General features: G+C 48.9%; 1 pseudogene; it reads right to left on the bottom strand.

Annotated features, from left to right (window-relative positions):
• LOC119272381 overlaps nt 1–14,629 on the bottom strand; it is a 161,579-nt pseudogene that overhangs the window by 81,098 nt on the left and 65,852 nt on the right.

The following is a 14,629-nucleotide window of genomic DNA, read 5'->3' as shown; positions in this document are numbered from 1 at the left end:
GTGTTCCCACTATGCAGGTATTAGTACTAGTGCTAGTACTTAGGTTATAAAAAGGGGAACTACCTAACCAAAAATCACTCTACCTTTCCTCCTCATAAGTGCTTCTTCTTCGTCCGTCGTTGCCATGGCCGGTGAGCAGAGCTCTAGGTCGAGAACTACTCGTAACAAGGGAGCGGCAACCAAGGCCGCGGAAAAAAAGAGAGGGCTCGCCACCACACAGAGACCTCGAAAGATCTCTCACGGGCAGGCGATGGCTCCTAGGAGCGCCCTAGCCGTGGAGGCGAACATGCCGAGCCGGCGGAGCTGGAGTCGTTATCCCTCGATGGCATGCCCGATCAGCTCAATAAGCAGAAGGAGTTCATCCAAGGCTTGATGGAGTTGCTGAAGGAGAGCCTCGACGACATGCCCACTGAGCTCAATCAGCAGGGGGAGTTGACCGCCAGCTTGGTGATGCTATTGAAGAAGAGCATTGCCTCAGAGAAGAAGGCGACCGGCGAAATCCTGTGACTTCGGGAGGACAATGTGAAGCTCTGCCACGAGATCGACCTGTTGAAGGAGAAGAATGCCGGCTGGAAGAAGCTGCATGAGAATAGTAGTTCCTCGATGAAGATGCTGCAGGCCCTCGCCATGGAACAGAAGGAAGAGTTGGCGAAGCTCTGCATCGAGCACCCGGCCGCTGTCAAGGTACGTAATATGGCCGTGGAACAGATGATGAAGGCTCGCGTCGAGAAATGCCGCATCATGGACACAATGATGAAGATGGCAGAGGAGATGCGCAAGGAGATGGAGGTCGTGGAGGCGATGAAGAAGCAGTTACGACTCCGCGGCGAATTAGATCATTTGGGGTGATAATCTTCCTTCTTCTTTTGCTCGTGTGTTTCATCTTTTGCTTCGGGTGTTTCGCCGCACGTGTCACGTTCTCTGCGCGGCATGAATAGAACAATGTTTTTTTGAGGGAATGAATAGAACAATGCTAACAATGAGATGACTAGCAAATTAGATCATTTTTATTGCCATATGGCACTAGGCTGCCGTGTTTCGTGCTCCTCCGTCGCAGTACTACTCCAGTGGAAAACTTGAGTATACCACACAGTTCTTTGCTCCTCCTCGATCAGGTCGTCGGCGCATTTATACGAGCAGTCAAATCACAAGGCCCCGCCTTCCAGCAGTAATGAGCCGTCCAATCACAAAGGCCCTCGCCTCTCGTGAAACCGACCAAGCTAGACTGCCCCGCCCTCTTGCCTTTTAAAAAATGTATACTTTTGTACAACAATAGTACCGATAGATTGCGCCATGGAGCAAAACTTGAAATTAAAAAAGGTGGTACATATAGAGAGCGCTCGTCGCCAAATTATGCATATAGTACTATTAAAAAGGCTAGTCACAATAATGGTTTCCAGCACAACCCACCCCTCAAATAAAACTAAGAAGGTGCTTGGATACGTTTTAGTCCCATGACTAAAAGTAGTGGGACTAAAACATGCTAGCCTCACCCATGCTTGGATCCAAATACTAAAAAGGCTAAAATCAAGTTAATGAGCATTTATTATCCTCCAAACCCTCCAATCCAGAACTCGCCTGTGTTAAAGGAGAGGAGTTAAATGAGTAGAGAGAGGACTAATCCACATTTTAGTAGGGGTACCCCTGACTAAAAAAATTTAGTCTCAAGACTAGTTTTAGCCCCTCTTTAGTCAGGGGTGCTTGGAACTTTAGCCTCTTAAAGAGACTATTTTTAGTCAGACTAAAATAAGTCCCTTGGATGCAAGCACCCTCTAAGCATCATGGAATTCTTTGACAAAACTAAGCACCCTGAAATTCTTTGACAACTAAACTGCTGGCTATATGATGTTGACCATATATATTGTACGTATATAATGTGAAGAAACGAGTGGTAGTACTATACCAACTAAAAGATGAAATGTAAGAAATACTAGTATGTATGTACTGAAGAGTTAAAGTAACGAGAAGAAACATAACATAGTTCTGCTGGGGGCTCAGCACAACACACCCCTCAAATTAAATTAAGCACACCTGAAATTAAACTTTGCAACTATTCCGGTAGACACTATATTAGAACCAGCAAGAGCAATGACACTGCCACCTTACTCGGAGTCCTCGTCCACGTCCTTGACTTCGTCCTTGTCCCTCTTCCTCTTGGCCGATACTTCTTTGCTTGAACCGCACACTTGGCTATTGCTCTTCATCCAACCCTTGTAGATATTGAAGCAAAGGTAGCCATCCATTGCAGCGTAGTGGATGTGGTCTATATCTCGTAAATTCCGCTGCCATGCATGACGATGAAATGTGTAATGAGGTTTCTCCAGTTTACCGTATGAAGGATGAACCATGGCTCCTGCCAGGGTCAGCATTGAAGGCTGACGAGAGGACACCAACCGATTCTTCTGGAGGTCGAAGGTGTTGCCTACAACGAGGCCTATCCGATGCAGGACTTCTTTATTGTTACCAAAGTCTACAGTAATGAATTTGACTAGGTTGCTCTCGAGGAAGTCCTTAAAATCCTGGCACTCAACGTCAGCATGGCATATGTGGTAGACCAAGCATAAGTCATGCACGCAAACCTGGATCATGGCGGGCTTCTTCCTCTCTTCGTCCTTTATATCCTTCTCTCGTCCCTGGACTATGGTGTACTCAACATCTAGCCCAGCGACCCACTCATCATCTGAGTCTTCGAACATGTGTCTGAAGCGAGAAAGGCATCCTTTCACCGTCGCAAAAGAACAGGTGTAGATGATGTCAAACTCATCGCCGGTGATGGTTCTAACCATGTACTCACCGCCGATCGTGGAGATTTGGGATGCCATGGATTTGGGAGGAGGGTTAGGATTAGTGGAACTGCCGTAATGTGAATGGACGGGACGACTAGGAGCGAACCGCCATAGTATTGAAGGACGTGTGGGGACGAGTAGGAGCGAACTGCCAGCGTGCGAACGGTAGGGTAGTGGCTTTCCATTCTCCCATGATACAGGCTTCCGAGAGCCCTTGGATCTGAGATCTAACGGTTGCATGGCGTGATTCTAGACCTATGGGTGAATATCCTATCCTGGAGGGTTATTCTGCAAATTTTCAGCAACTTAGCATGCGACCGTTTGATCTCAGATCCAAGGGCTGCCAGCAGCCCGTATCATGGTCGCGCCTACCACGACCGTCGCGTCGCTTGCGCGGTTGCGCCCTTGGAGACTTAACACGGTGCATTAGGCTATCTGATGTTGGCATGTCATACATAGTCATCACTTAGTCACTCATACTACAACAAGGTTGGCTATAAGTGTATTTTTTTACTCCTCTCCATCTCTTTCTTTGTACTCAAGGAAAAACGGTGCTAAGCGCGTGTATTTATTGCATTTGGCAAGGAGCGACCTCTTCCAATGAAATGGTGTTGCTAAGTTTGCTTCATTTAATTAGCTATAGACTCAAAATTGTCTTTTCACCTAGGTACACGCGCTTAGCACCGTTTCTTCCTTGGGTCACCAAACTAGTCTCTCTCTTCTTGATTAACTTGCCACATCAGACTTTATGCTTATGTGGCAAGCTTAAGCACCTGTAGGAGCAAGTAAAAGTAAGTACAATAGTGCGCTTTACATGGCATTTTTGCATATGTGGAGGAAAGAGAGGCAAGGAAAAAGTGGAGAAGTGGGCTCTCATGCAAGAGCCAGCCTCTACTACATGGTGGAGCATTGGGAGAGGCACCTGTATGGAGGTGGTCAGGAATCTGGGAGACTCACGCCGGTCGTAGCGCCGCAGTTAAAATGATAATGGCAAGTCAAATCATGGGGCCCCACCTGTCCAGCAGTAACTTGCTGTAAAATCACATAGCCCTATGTTTGCAGCAGCCTACTCCCTTGTCTTCTCGCGTCTCTGTCGAACCGACTAGGCGGAACTGCCCCGCCGCCTACCGCGCAGGAAAAGCCCCGCCCTCGACTTTTAAATAGTATACAATATACTAATTTTGTATCCATGGATTGCGCCCGCGCCATGGAGCAAAGCGTCTAGAAAACGGAGGAGAGACGGTGGTCTTGCAATAGAGAAGAGGGAGAGGCGAGACAGTGGTTTTGGAATGGAGATGATGGAGAGGAGAGGAGGTGGTTTTGCAATGGAGAAGAGGGAGAGGAGCGTGCGGCAGCGATTTAGGATTGGACGAGAGGGCCGGCGCGCTCTGACTGGATCAAAATCAAAATCAATTTGGTGACATGCATTCACATTTTGCTTGTCAAATACAGTACGTGGTCAAACTTTGACCCAAAATACGCGAAACAACAAAAAATACTTCCAAGACCAACGCCGCTCTTCCGCTCTTCTCCTCTTAAACCACCGCCGCTCCTCTCCTGTTCCAATCTAAATGCAGCGCTGCTCCTCTCCTCTTCCATTTCAAAACCACCGCCCCTCCTCTCTTGTTCCAGTCCAAAACCAGCGTCACCCCTCTCCCATTCTAATCCAAAACCAGCATTGCTCCTCTCCTCTTCCATTCAAAAACCACCACCGGCGAGTGAAGGTGTTGTGGAGAAGTAGATCGATGGAGGAGTACAACCAATACGTGAGGATCGCAGACGGCGACCTTGTGAAGCTAGCTAGGATGTTGGAGATACAACCTTGGTTTGACAACAAGGACCAACTAGCGGCGACGGTGACATCCATGGCCAAATATCTGCAACAGAGCGGAAAGGCGGTGATACTCCCGGAGGGAGTCGCGCCGGAGTACATAGAGCTTCTCCTCTGGGCCATGGAGCAAACAGATTCACTGAATCCGATCATGAGGGAGCGGTGGTGGGAGTATCGATCCCAGATGGAGCATCCACCAGAGATTGAAGGATCGAGCATCTACAGGGTGCCGTTTGTGTGCGTGTCCTGCCAGAGCGAGCCAGTGGAGTCTTCGTCGACCGAACCGAACTACAAGAGGAGAAAAGCAGTTGGCCCGACGACGCTTCCCCGCCATCGTCTCCGTCGCCATTCACATCGTCTCACGGGGCGGCTGTCTGCCGCCGAGGAATAGGAGGGGGCTGCCCCCCAGCCCAATAGTCGGTGAGGTTGTGAATTGTCAGGAGGAGCTTAGGGTTGTTAGTATTTGCAGGTTGTGAATTGTGTTTTGTGTTGTGTATTTTGAGAGTACTTTCAGATATGAATGTATTTTGAATTTCAGATTTGCAGTATTGAGCATATGAAGTATTTTATGAATTATAGATATCTATTTTTAGCACTTAAAAAATGTAGTTTCATAGGAGTATAAAAGTGCAGACAATGTGATTCTCAGAGAAGAAACTGCAAGTTTCAGTTTCAGATAAGAAACTGCAAGTTCAGTTTCAGATAAGAAACTGCAACTTTCAGAGGCAGAGCATTTATATTAACACGGCCTTTTCAAACAGGGTTAACATCATGTTGGAAGTTTTATTCATGGTCGAAAATGGAACTACCAGCCAGTTAACATCATGCTGATCAACATTCATGCATAGCACATCTTCATATGATGCACAATCAAAATGCCTACATAATGTCGAGTGTGCGAAACACAGAGAAAACGAGGGACGAAGTTTTGGCAAGTGTTGGACGTGGTTTTGGGCTGCCCCGTCTAGGCTTTCATTTTTAACATGCGCAGCCCACGTCCTCGGATGGGAGGTCCATAGGCCTGTTTGTATTTTCTTAGGGCCGTCATGTATCGACCAGCCTATGGACCTCCCATCCGAGGTTTTATTTTTGGCAGCCCAATTTATGTATTTTTTTTGAAGAAAACGCAGAGGTTTGTTCTATTTTTCTATATAAGAATAGGAACACCATGTCCAACTTATGTTTCCCTTCTAACTATATTATATATATTTAAATTATTTTATATGTTGACTGTTTAGTTCACATAATTGGCAAATAGACGACCGCTCTCGCGATCCCCTTCGCCCCCGCCACCACCTCCACCCTCGCCACCGCCCCTGCCACTACCTCCACCCTTGCCGCCGCCATAGATCTCGCCGCCACCCCCCGCCTCCTGACTCTGGGCGCACCTGCCCCCCTCAGCAAGTCCGCTCGCGCGCCCCATGGAGTCGCCGGCCATATCCACGGGGGAATGGCTGGAAGACAGGCAGATGTACAAGATGCATCTCCCACATGTCTACAAAGCCTTCCCGCGGATGCTCCAGCCGCTCGACTCCGTCGCGCCGGCGGTGCTGCGAGAGACTCGAGGGAGGAGATGGAGGGAGCGGGCGATGCAGATCCGCGAGGATGCTCTCTCCTGGATCCAGTGCACGCGCGAATGGAGGGAAGCAGAGGAGGAAGCTGCGAGGGAGGAAGCCAAGGAGGGACCGAATCCGTTCTCTCACTCACGCAGGTATGCTCGGATGTGCAAGGATCATGTGGATTGGGAGCTGCTGAATCTAGCCCTACGGATCTACTTAGAAGGAGATTTCTTGGAGAAGCATAGGATGCCCCACCCCAGTGAGCCGCCGATTGCGTTCGCTCGATGGGCGAAAGGAGAAGTGAATTCAGGAGATCCACGCCGTGCTGCGAGATGGGAATGCTTGACTGGACTCCTGCCCACCAACACGCCACCGGAGCCGGAGCAGGTGGATCCCCTACCTTACCTCTCCCCCAAACCTGCAGAAGATTGAAATTAGGCTTGCAATCTGCCTCAATTGAGCTGTCTGGTGGTTATTTCTGCTTCCTGAGAGACAACATCTAGCTGGAGGATGAGAAGGAACCAGGAACTCCGATGAATTTCCCCTATCACAATGGGGGGGAGCGCCGGTTGGGCAGTGGTACGGCCCACCTCCGCCCCAAATTGGGGCACAATCTGGGCAGGCTCCTATAATTGCCCAACATCAATCTGCTGGTGGTTCTGACTCTCAGATCAGTGGGAAATCTCAAGGCAAGAATCAGCAAAAGAAGAGATAGGACATCCAGAAAACTGCTCCTGCCCCTGCTTCGGGCCTTATGGCATACTCTGAGGTGATCTGCTACAACTGTGGGGAACCAGGGCATCATTTGGATAAATGTGTCAAGCCCAAGAGTTGTTTTATCTGCAAAATGGTTACCCATAAAGTTGAGAATTGCCCTGTTAGAAGGAAAACCCACAGTTCTACTAGATATGTTGGAAGTGTTGCTCCAGGATTATGTCCACCATTGACAGAATTTTCCGTGACACGGAATTAGATAGTTTTTCCCCTTTCTAGTTGTAGAGCTCTGCCCAGATGTGCTAGTGACCACACTCCTTTGCTCTGGGACTCTAGTCTTAACCAAACTCCAAAGAGCAATAGTTTTAAATTTGAAAAGTGGTGGTTGCTTAGAGAAGATTTTACTGAGCTAGTCAGGAAAATCTGGAATGAGCCTACTAGGAGCAGCTGCCCCCTAGAAAATTGGCAGATCAAAATCAGGAGATTTAGAAGAACTACCAAAGGGTGGAACTCCAATGAGGAAGCTAATATTAGAAGATACAAAAGGCTTCTCCTTCTTGAGTTTGATTCTCTAGATATTAAGGCAGAAACCACTGACCTCTCTGAGGCTGAGACTAATAGATTAAACTTTGTCCATGGAGAGCTCAAGAAAATTTGGCTTCAAGAAGAAATCAAAGCCAAACAAAGGTCTAGAGATAGGGACATTAAGGAGGGTGATAGAAATACTGCTTACTTCCATGCAGTAGCTAACCAGAGGAGGAGGAAAACCCTCATTCACTCCCTTGATGGCCCTAATGGCCCTGTTACTGAGGTAGATGAGATGCTGAAAGTGGCTAGTAACTTCTACAAAGACTTGTTTAAGAAAGAAAACCCTTCTGGGTTCTCTCTACAAAACAATTTTTTCTCTGCTTCTGAAAAAGTCTCTCCTGCTGAAAATGAGCTGCTAGAAGCCCCTTTTTCAGAGACAGAGGTGAAGGAAGCCATTTTTAGCTCTTATCCTGATGAGGCTCCTGGTCCTGATGGGATTCCCTTCTTGTTTTACCAGCATTTTTGGGACTTGGTGAAAAATGATCTCTTAGATCTTTTCCAAGCCTTTCATAGAGGAGAGTTGGATCCGGCAACTTACTCATGGGGGGTCTGTTGGGGTCAAGTTAAATAACTGTGAAAGTGATTTTTTCCTTGCTGGTAAAGGCCTTAGGCAAGGTGACCCCATCTCCCCGCTTTTGTTTAATTTAGTAGTGGACGTTCTTACTAAAATGCTGAGCAAAGCTGCTGATCATAGTCTGATTGCAGGGCTCTGTCCTGAAGTCTACCCTGGTGGCATCATCTGCCTTCAATATGCAGATGATACCATCCTTTTCTTAGACAATGACTCCACACATGCTAGCAATCTGAAAACTATTCTAACCTGGTTTGAACAAGTCTCAGGCATGAGAATCAACTACTCTAAAAGTGAACTCATCCCTATCAACATGGATGATCAGGAGTTAGCTGACTTCCTCTCTATTCTAGTCTGTAATAAAGGTAACTTCCCCATTAAGTACCTAGGTATCCCTCTCCACTATGATAAACTGAGAAGAGAGGATATCCAACCCCTTCTGGATAAAATCATTAAAAGGATTGTTGGATGGAGGGGCAAACTTCTCTCTTACAAAGGTAGATTGATTCTCATACAAGCTTGTTTGGCTAGCATTCCAGTGTATCTCCTCTCCTTCTTCAAGTTCCCTAAATGGGCAGTGAACCTCATCAATTCTCAGATGTCTCATTGCTTGTGGAATGATTTTGAGGGAAATAGGAAGCTACACCTTGCTAATTGGGCCCTAGTCTCGGTGAAAAAAGATTTTGGAGGCCTAGGCATACTTAACCTCCAAGAAATTAACATCTGTCTTCTAGGGTCTTGGATTAAAAGATTCTATGAGGAAGACGTGAAACCCTGGAAGCTTCTTATTGCCCATAAATACCTAGGAAATAAACCTAATATTTTTGTCCCTTCCTCCAACCCTAAGACCTCTAGATTCTGGAAAGGATTAAAATCTATTATGCATGATGTGAAATTTGGCTATAGATGGAACATAGGGGATGGGAGCAGAACCAGGTTCTGGGAAGATACTTGGTTTGGCACATCCCCCCTAGCAGTCCAATTTTGGCCTATTTACTCTGTCTGCAATGAGCTTAACAAAAGAATCAATGAAGTTTGGGACGGTCAATGCCTAAAACTCTCTTTTAGAATGAACTTTAGTGATAGTCTCATGGAACAATGGTTCCAGTTGGAGGAAATTGCCAAAAGCATTACCTGTACTGCCGAGCCGAATGCCCTGATTTGGCAGCTGGACAATAAGGGGAAGTATTCCTCCAGCTCCCTCTATCATGTTATCAACTTTAGAGGGGTTCAACCCGTGTTTATCCCTGTTGTCTGGAAATTGAGAGTTCCCCCTAAAATTCATGTATTTCTCTGGCTTCTCTCCAAAAACAAATTGATGACTAGGGATAACCTTAGGAAGAGACACATCATCAAACCCCTTGATTGTGTTTACTTCTTGGAACAAGAGTCTTGTTCTCACCTATTTTTTGAATGTATAGTTGCTAAACATCTCTGGGCCCACATTGAGGAATATTTCTCTAGTCAGATTGGCTCATCCTTCGAATCTGTCGCCAGATTCTGGATTGCTACCAAAAAGTGCTCAGTTTCAAACACTGTTAGCTCAGCTGTCCTTTGGTACCTCTGGAAATATAGAAATGCTATGATGTTCAGTAACACCTCCTGGATTTCCATTCCGCAGGTCTTGAGGTTGATCAGGAACATGGTGAGGAACTGGGCAATTCTCTCCTCCGGATCGGACAAGGATAAGTTGATGAGTTTCGTGGAAACCTTAACAAGATCCCTCCAGAAACCGTTGGCGATCACTTGTGGCTGAACAAGGCTCAACCTGCTCTGGGGCTGGACCCGTGGGCTCATCTCAAGATCTCTGATGAAGATGATGGGCACCTGGCGCCGAAAAAGAGGGACATCCACCATGCTACGCCTTCTAGCCCGGTGTCTTCGCTTGCTTACTGGTCGCCGCAGGCTGACACGGCCCCTCAGCTGAAGACCATGAAGGCTTCACTGGACCCTCCTTGTGTAATTTGAGTGCTCTATCCGCTCTGCCTTTGGCACCGCTTGGGTGATTTGTGTTATTCAGAGAACTTGTTCATCCACCCCCCTAGTTTGTACCTTTTCTACCTTTGCTTCCGAACTGCTCTTTGAGCTGCTGTATCAGAATATGTTGTGGTTTTGTTCTCAGCAATGGAACCGGGGAGATGCTCCCTGTTTTTCTAAAAAAATATTTTATATGTTATTATATAAAGCTTGGTAAGACTGTAAATTTAAGGACGAATGTAATAATATGACTTATTATTTAAATATATTTATAACAAAATGCTCAGCCCCTTTTTATTTTTTGATAACATTGCTGGCCCAACCCAACATTATAATTAGAATCAGCCCATCAAAATCGTGTATTTCGAGAAAGTGCAAATGGGCTGTAACTTTTTAGGAAATAAAATAAACTGGCCGCATGGACGCTACATTATTTGTTCACCTAGCCCAGCTAATGGCTGTAATTCAAAAAAAAGATCAAATTGACTGTAAATTCTATCGCGCAAAAAAAGACTGTAAATTCTGAAAAATGGGTTGAATACGTGCCACATTTTTGGATGCTGAAATGTGGGCCAATAGGTCGAAGCCAATGCAAGTCGTTGTCAATTTAGTCAATAAATGATTCTGACATGTTAGCCGTTGGATTTACATCCAACAACCGGCATCCATCTTCAATCTCTCGTCTTCTTCCTCCAGCGTCACCGGGACCACCTCCCGCCTCATGCTGCTAGCAGCTCTGCTTAGCACGCTTAGCTGTGAAGCGCTACTCCACCATTGGCCAGGCCATCCCTCCACCCCTCCACACCTCATGTTCTTCTCCACCGACTGCCGAACCACACCGCACTAGAACCAGTTAACCCTTGTACACCTCTCTGTCTGCGACTCTACTCCCACGTCTTCCCATCTCCGGCTCGTTGCTGTCCGAGGCCTCGCCGTCGTCCACCACCTTGGATGCGCTCGGCGCGGCGTGGTCAACGTGGTCAACGAACGACACCATCGGAAGTAGACTGTGCGTGGAGAGGCTGACAGCTGGGTCCACGGCCGCACACAAGGAAATGCCTCCTTATTACGCGCAAAATAGTGATTCCTCCACCTGACATCTGGGACCCACCGGAAGGGCCTCTGTATTTCGCAAAATAAAGTGCCCCCCGCTGACATGTCGGACCCACCAGCTATCTTCGCACGCAAGGAAGTGCCTCCTTATTACACAAAAAAATGAATATTCCCTCGGCCAACTAGAACCCAGCATAGTGGGAGGCTGACTTGTGGGCCTACCAAGTTGACGGGGACGGAGGGCTTTGTCAACTTAGTCAATATGAACGATTCTAGCTCCTGTTAGCGTACGATATTCATCCAACGGCCGTAGTGCTTCTTCAACCTCTGGTCTTCTTGCTCCAGCCGCCCAAACCAGCGTCGGTCGTGCCGCGTGCTCCTGCCTCCCGTGGCCGGCTGTGATGCCGCAGAGGCCTCACCGCCCCCTACTACTCCCACCGCTGGCCAGGCCATCCCTCTACTCACCCACACCCCCTGTTATTCTGCGGCGACAGCAGCCTCACACCGCAGCCGAACTAGTGAACCCTCGTACTCCTCTTTGCGTGGGCATCCACTGCTGCATCTTCCCCAGCTCCGAGTCGTCCCCTTCCTAGTCCTCGCCGTCGTCCACCGCCCTGGTGCTCTCGGCGCGGCGTGGTCAACGTGGTCAACGACCAACTTCCATCGGAAGAGTACTATACAAGGAGAGGCTGACAGCTGGGTCCATGGGAGCCGCAAGGAAGTGCCTCCTTATTACGCGGAAAATAATTATTCCTCCACCTGACAGCGGGGACCCACCGGACGGGCCACCAGTATTTTGCGAAAAAAAATCGTTTCCCCTGACTGCTGGGACCCACCGGACGGGCCACCGTATTTCGCGAAAAAAACGTTCCCCCGCTGTCAGCTCGGACCCACCGGAAGTGCCTCCTTATTACGCACAAAAAAATGAATACTCCCCCGGCTAGCTGGGACCCACTTTGCTGGGAGGCTGACTTGTGGACCTACTAAGTTGACGGGGACGAAGGGCTTTGTCAACTTAGTCAATATGAATGATTCTAGCTCCAGTGACCGTACGATGTCCATCCAACGGCCGTAGTGCTTCTTCAACCTCTGGTCTTCTTGCTCCAGCCGCCTAAAGCAGCGCCGGTCATGCCGCATGCTCCTGCCTCCCGTGGCCGGCTGTGCTGCCGCAGAGGCCTCACCACCCCCTACTATTCCCACCGCTGGCCAGGCCCTGCGGCGACGGCAGCCTCACACCACAGCCGAACCAGTGAACCCTCATACTCCTCTCCGCGCGGGCTTCCACTGCCGCGTCGTCCCCTTCCTAGGCCTCGCCCTCGTCCACCGCCGTGGTGCTCTCCGCGCGGCGTGGTCAACATGGTCAAGGAACGACTTCCATCAGAAGAGTACTGTACATGGAGAGGCTGACAGCTGGGTCCACGGCCACAGCCCAGTTTTTTTGTGATTTGCCAAGTAAGTCGCTTTTGTCAGGCCTGTTGGGCTGCAAATCTTTCAAGACGAGGAGAGCTTTCATTCGGCTAGCCAAGAAAATGGCCCATCAGTAATGAGCAATGGGTTGTACATTTTTAAAATACATCAAATCGGCAATTAGTTTCAAATATCTTTTCTTTCATTTCAAGATTTTAAATTAAATAAATTTTTATGCGTGGAGAATTTGTTGGATTTTATATTGATATACATTTATTTTTAAAATTAGTTTGAATGTGAGTCGAAATTTCGGGATTAAAAACAGTTCGGACCGCACCAAAATATGCAAAATTTCGTATAATTTTTTAACCGTTGCCACAATATGGGCTGTAATGCTAACAAAAAGAATATGGGCTCCAAAAAAACCTTAAGAATTAGCAAATGAGCTGTAAATTATTAGAAATAATGGCAGATGGGTTGTATGCTGTTTTCCACATATTTGAGGCTTTCCTAAAAAAAGGTTGACGCACAAGCACTGACTGTTGGATTTCCATCCAACGACCGTCGTGCTTCTTGAATCTCTGCTCTTCCTGCTCCAGCCGCTCAAACAAGCGCCGGCGGGACTGCCTGCTCCCTCCTCCCCGCGGCCGGCTGTGCTGCCGTGCAGGCCTCACCGCCCGACCGTACTCCCATCGCTGGCCTAGCCATCCCTCTACTCACCCACACCTGATGTTATTCTCCGGCAACGGCAGACGAACCAGTAAACCCTCGTACAGTCGTACTCCCCTCCGCGTGGGAAACAACTGTCGAGTCTTCCCTGCCTCCGTGTCGTCCCCTTCCTAGGCCTCGCCGTCGTCCACCGCCCTGGTGCTCTCGGCGCGGCGTGGTCAACGTGGTCAATGAACGACTTCCATCGGATGTGGACTGTACGTGGAGAGGCTGACAGCTGGGTCCACGGCCGCAGAAAGGAAGTGCCTCCTTATTACGCGGAAAATAATGATTCCTCCACCTGACAGCTGGGACCCACTGGACGGGCCACTATATTTCACGAAAAAAACGTTTCCCCCTGACTGCTGGGACCCACCAGCTACATCTTCGCATGCAAGGAAGTGTGTCCGGGCAAAAAACAAAACGATTCGCCCCCTGACTGCTGGGACCGACCAGCTACATCTTCGCAGGCAAGGAAGTGCCTGACAATCGGGACCCACCTGGTCGAAGCATACATAGCGTTGTCATTCTGGTCACGAACGTGTACGTACATACTGGTCGATGTAGAGGCGCGCACGTGTCGTAGTAGAGGCGCGCACATGTTGTAGTAGAGGCGCGCACGTAGCATTTACATGTATGTACAGCGGCCAGGGTGCAAGAAAGAAAATACGGCCACGTATGTGTACATACGGGCGGGGTCTCGAACGCCTACTCGCGCATACATACGGCCAGGGCTCGTGTACATGGCTGGGTCGGAACGGAGAAACAATGTCGTCGTCATGTTCATGGGGAGGCAATGGAATGCGTCGTGTTCATGGGGAGGCAACGGAATGTGTCGTGTTCATCGGGAGGGCTTGGACGGAACAGGTGATGGAAACGAGGCCTAGCGTACCGCAGAATGGAGGAAACAGCCTTGTGTTCGACCGGCCATGTTCGAAACGGGATCCTGTTCATCGGGAGGGGTCTGGCATACCGCAAAACGGAGGAAATAGACCTCCTACGGTCGAAATGGGGGTCCTGTTGATCGAGAGGGGTGTGGCGTACCGCAAAATGGAGTAAACAGACTTGTCTTGGAGCGCTACGGTCGAAACGGGGGTCCTGTTCATCGGGAGGGGTGTGGCGTACCGCAAAACGGGACTCCACGGGATACTGTTCATCTCCACCATCGATCTCCTCCAGCCTCCACGGGCTCCTGTTCATCCAGCCTCCACCGCGCGCTACTCCACCGGCTACTGTTCAACCACCCATCCACCGTCTACTGTTCATCAAGCCCTCCACACCACGGGGTCCTGTTCAACCACCCCTCCACAGGCACCCCTCCACCGTCTACTATTCATCCATCCCTCCACACCACGGGGTCCTGTTCAACCACCCCTCCACCGTCTACTGTTCATCCAGCCCTCCACACCACGGGGTCCTGCTCATCCACCCCTCC

This window comes from Triticum dicoccoides, chromosome 3A (assembly GCF_002162155.2).
Source record: "Triticum dicoccoides isolate Atlit2015 ecotype Zavitan chromosome 3A, WEW_v2.0, whole genome shotgun sequence".
Classification (NCBI taxonomy): Eukaryota; Viridiplantae; Streptophyta; class Magnoliopsida; order Poales; family Poaceae; genus Triticum; species Triticum dicoccoides.
Note: the sequence above shows the minus strand (reverse complement) of the source record. Positions and strands in the feature narration are given on the sequence as shown.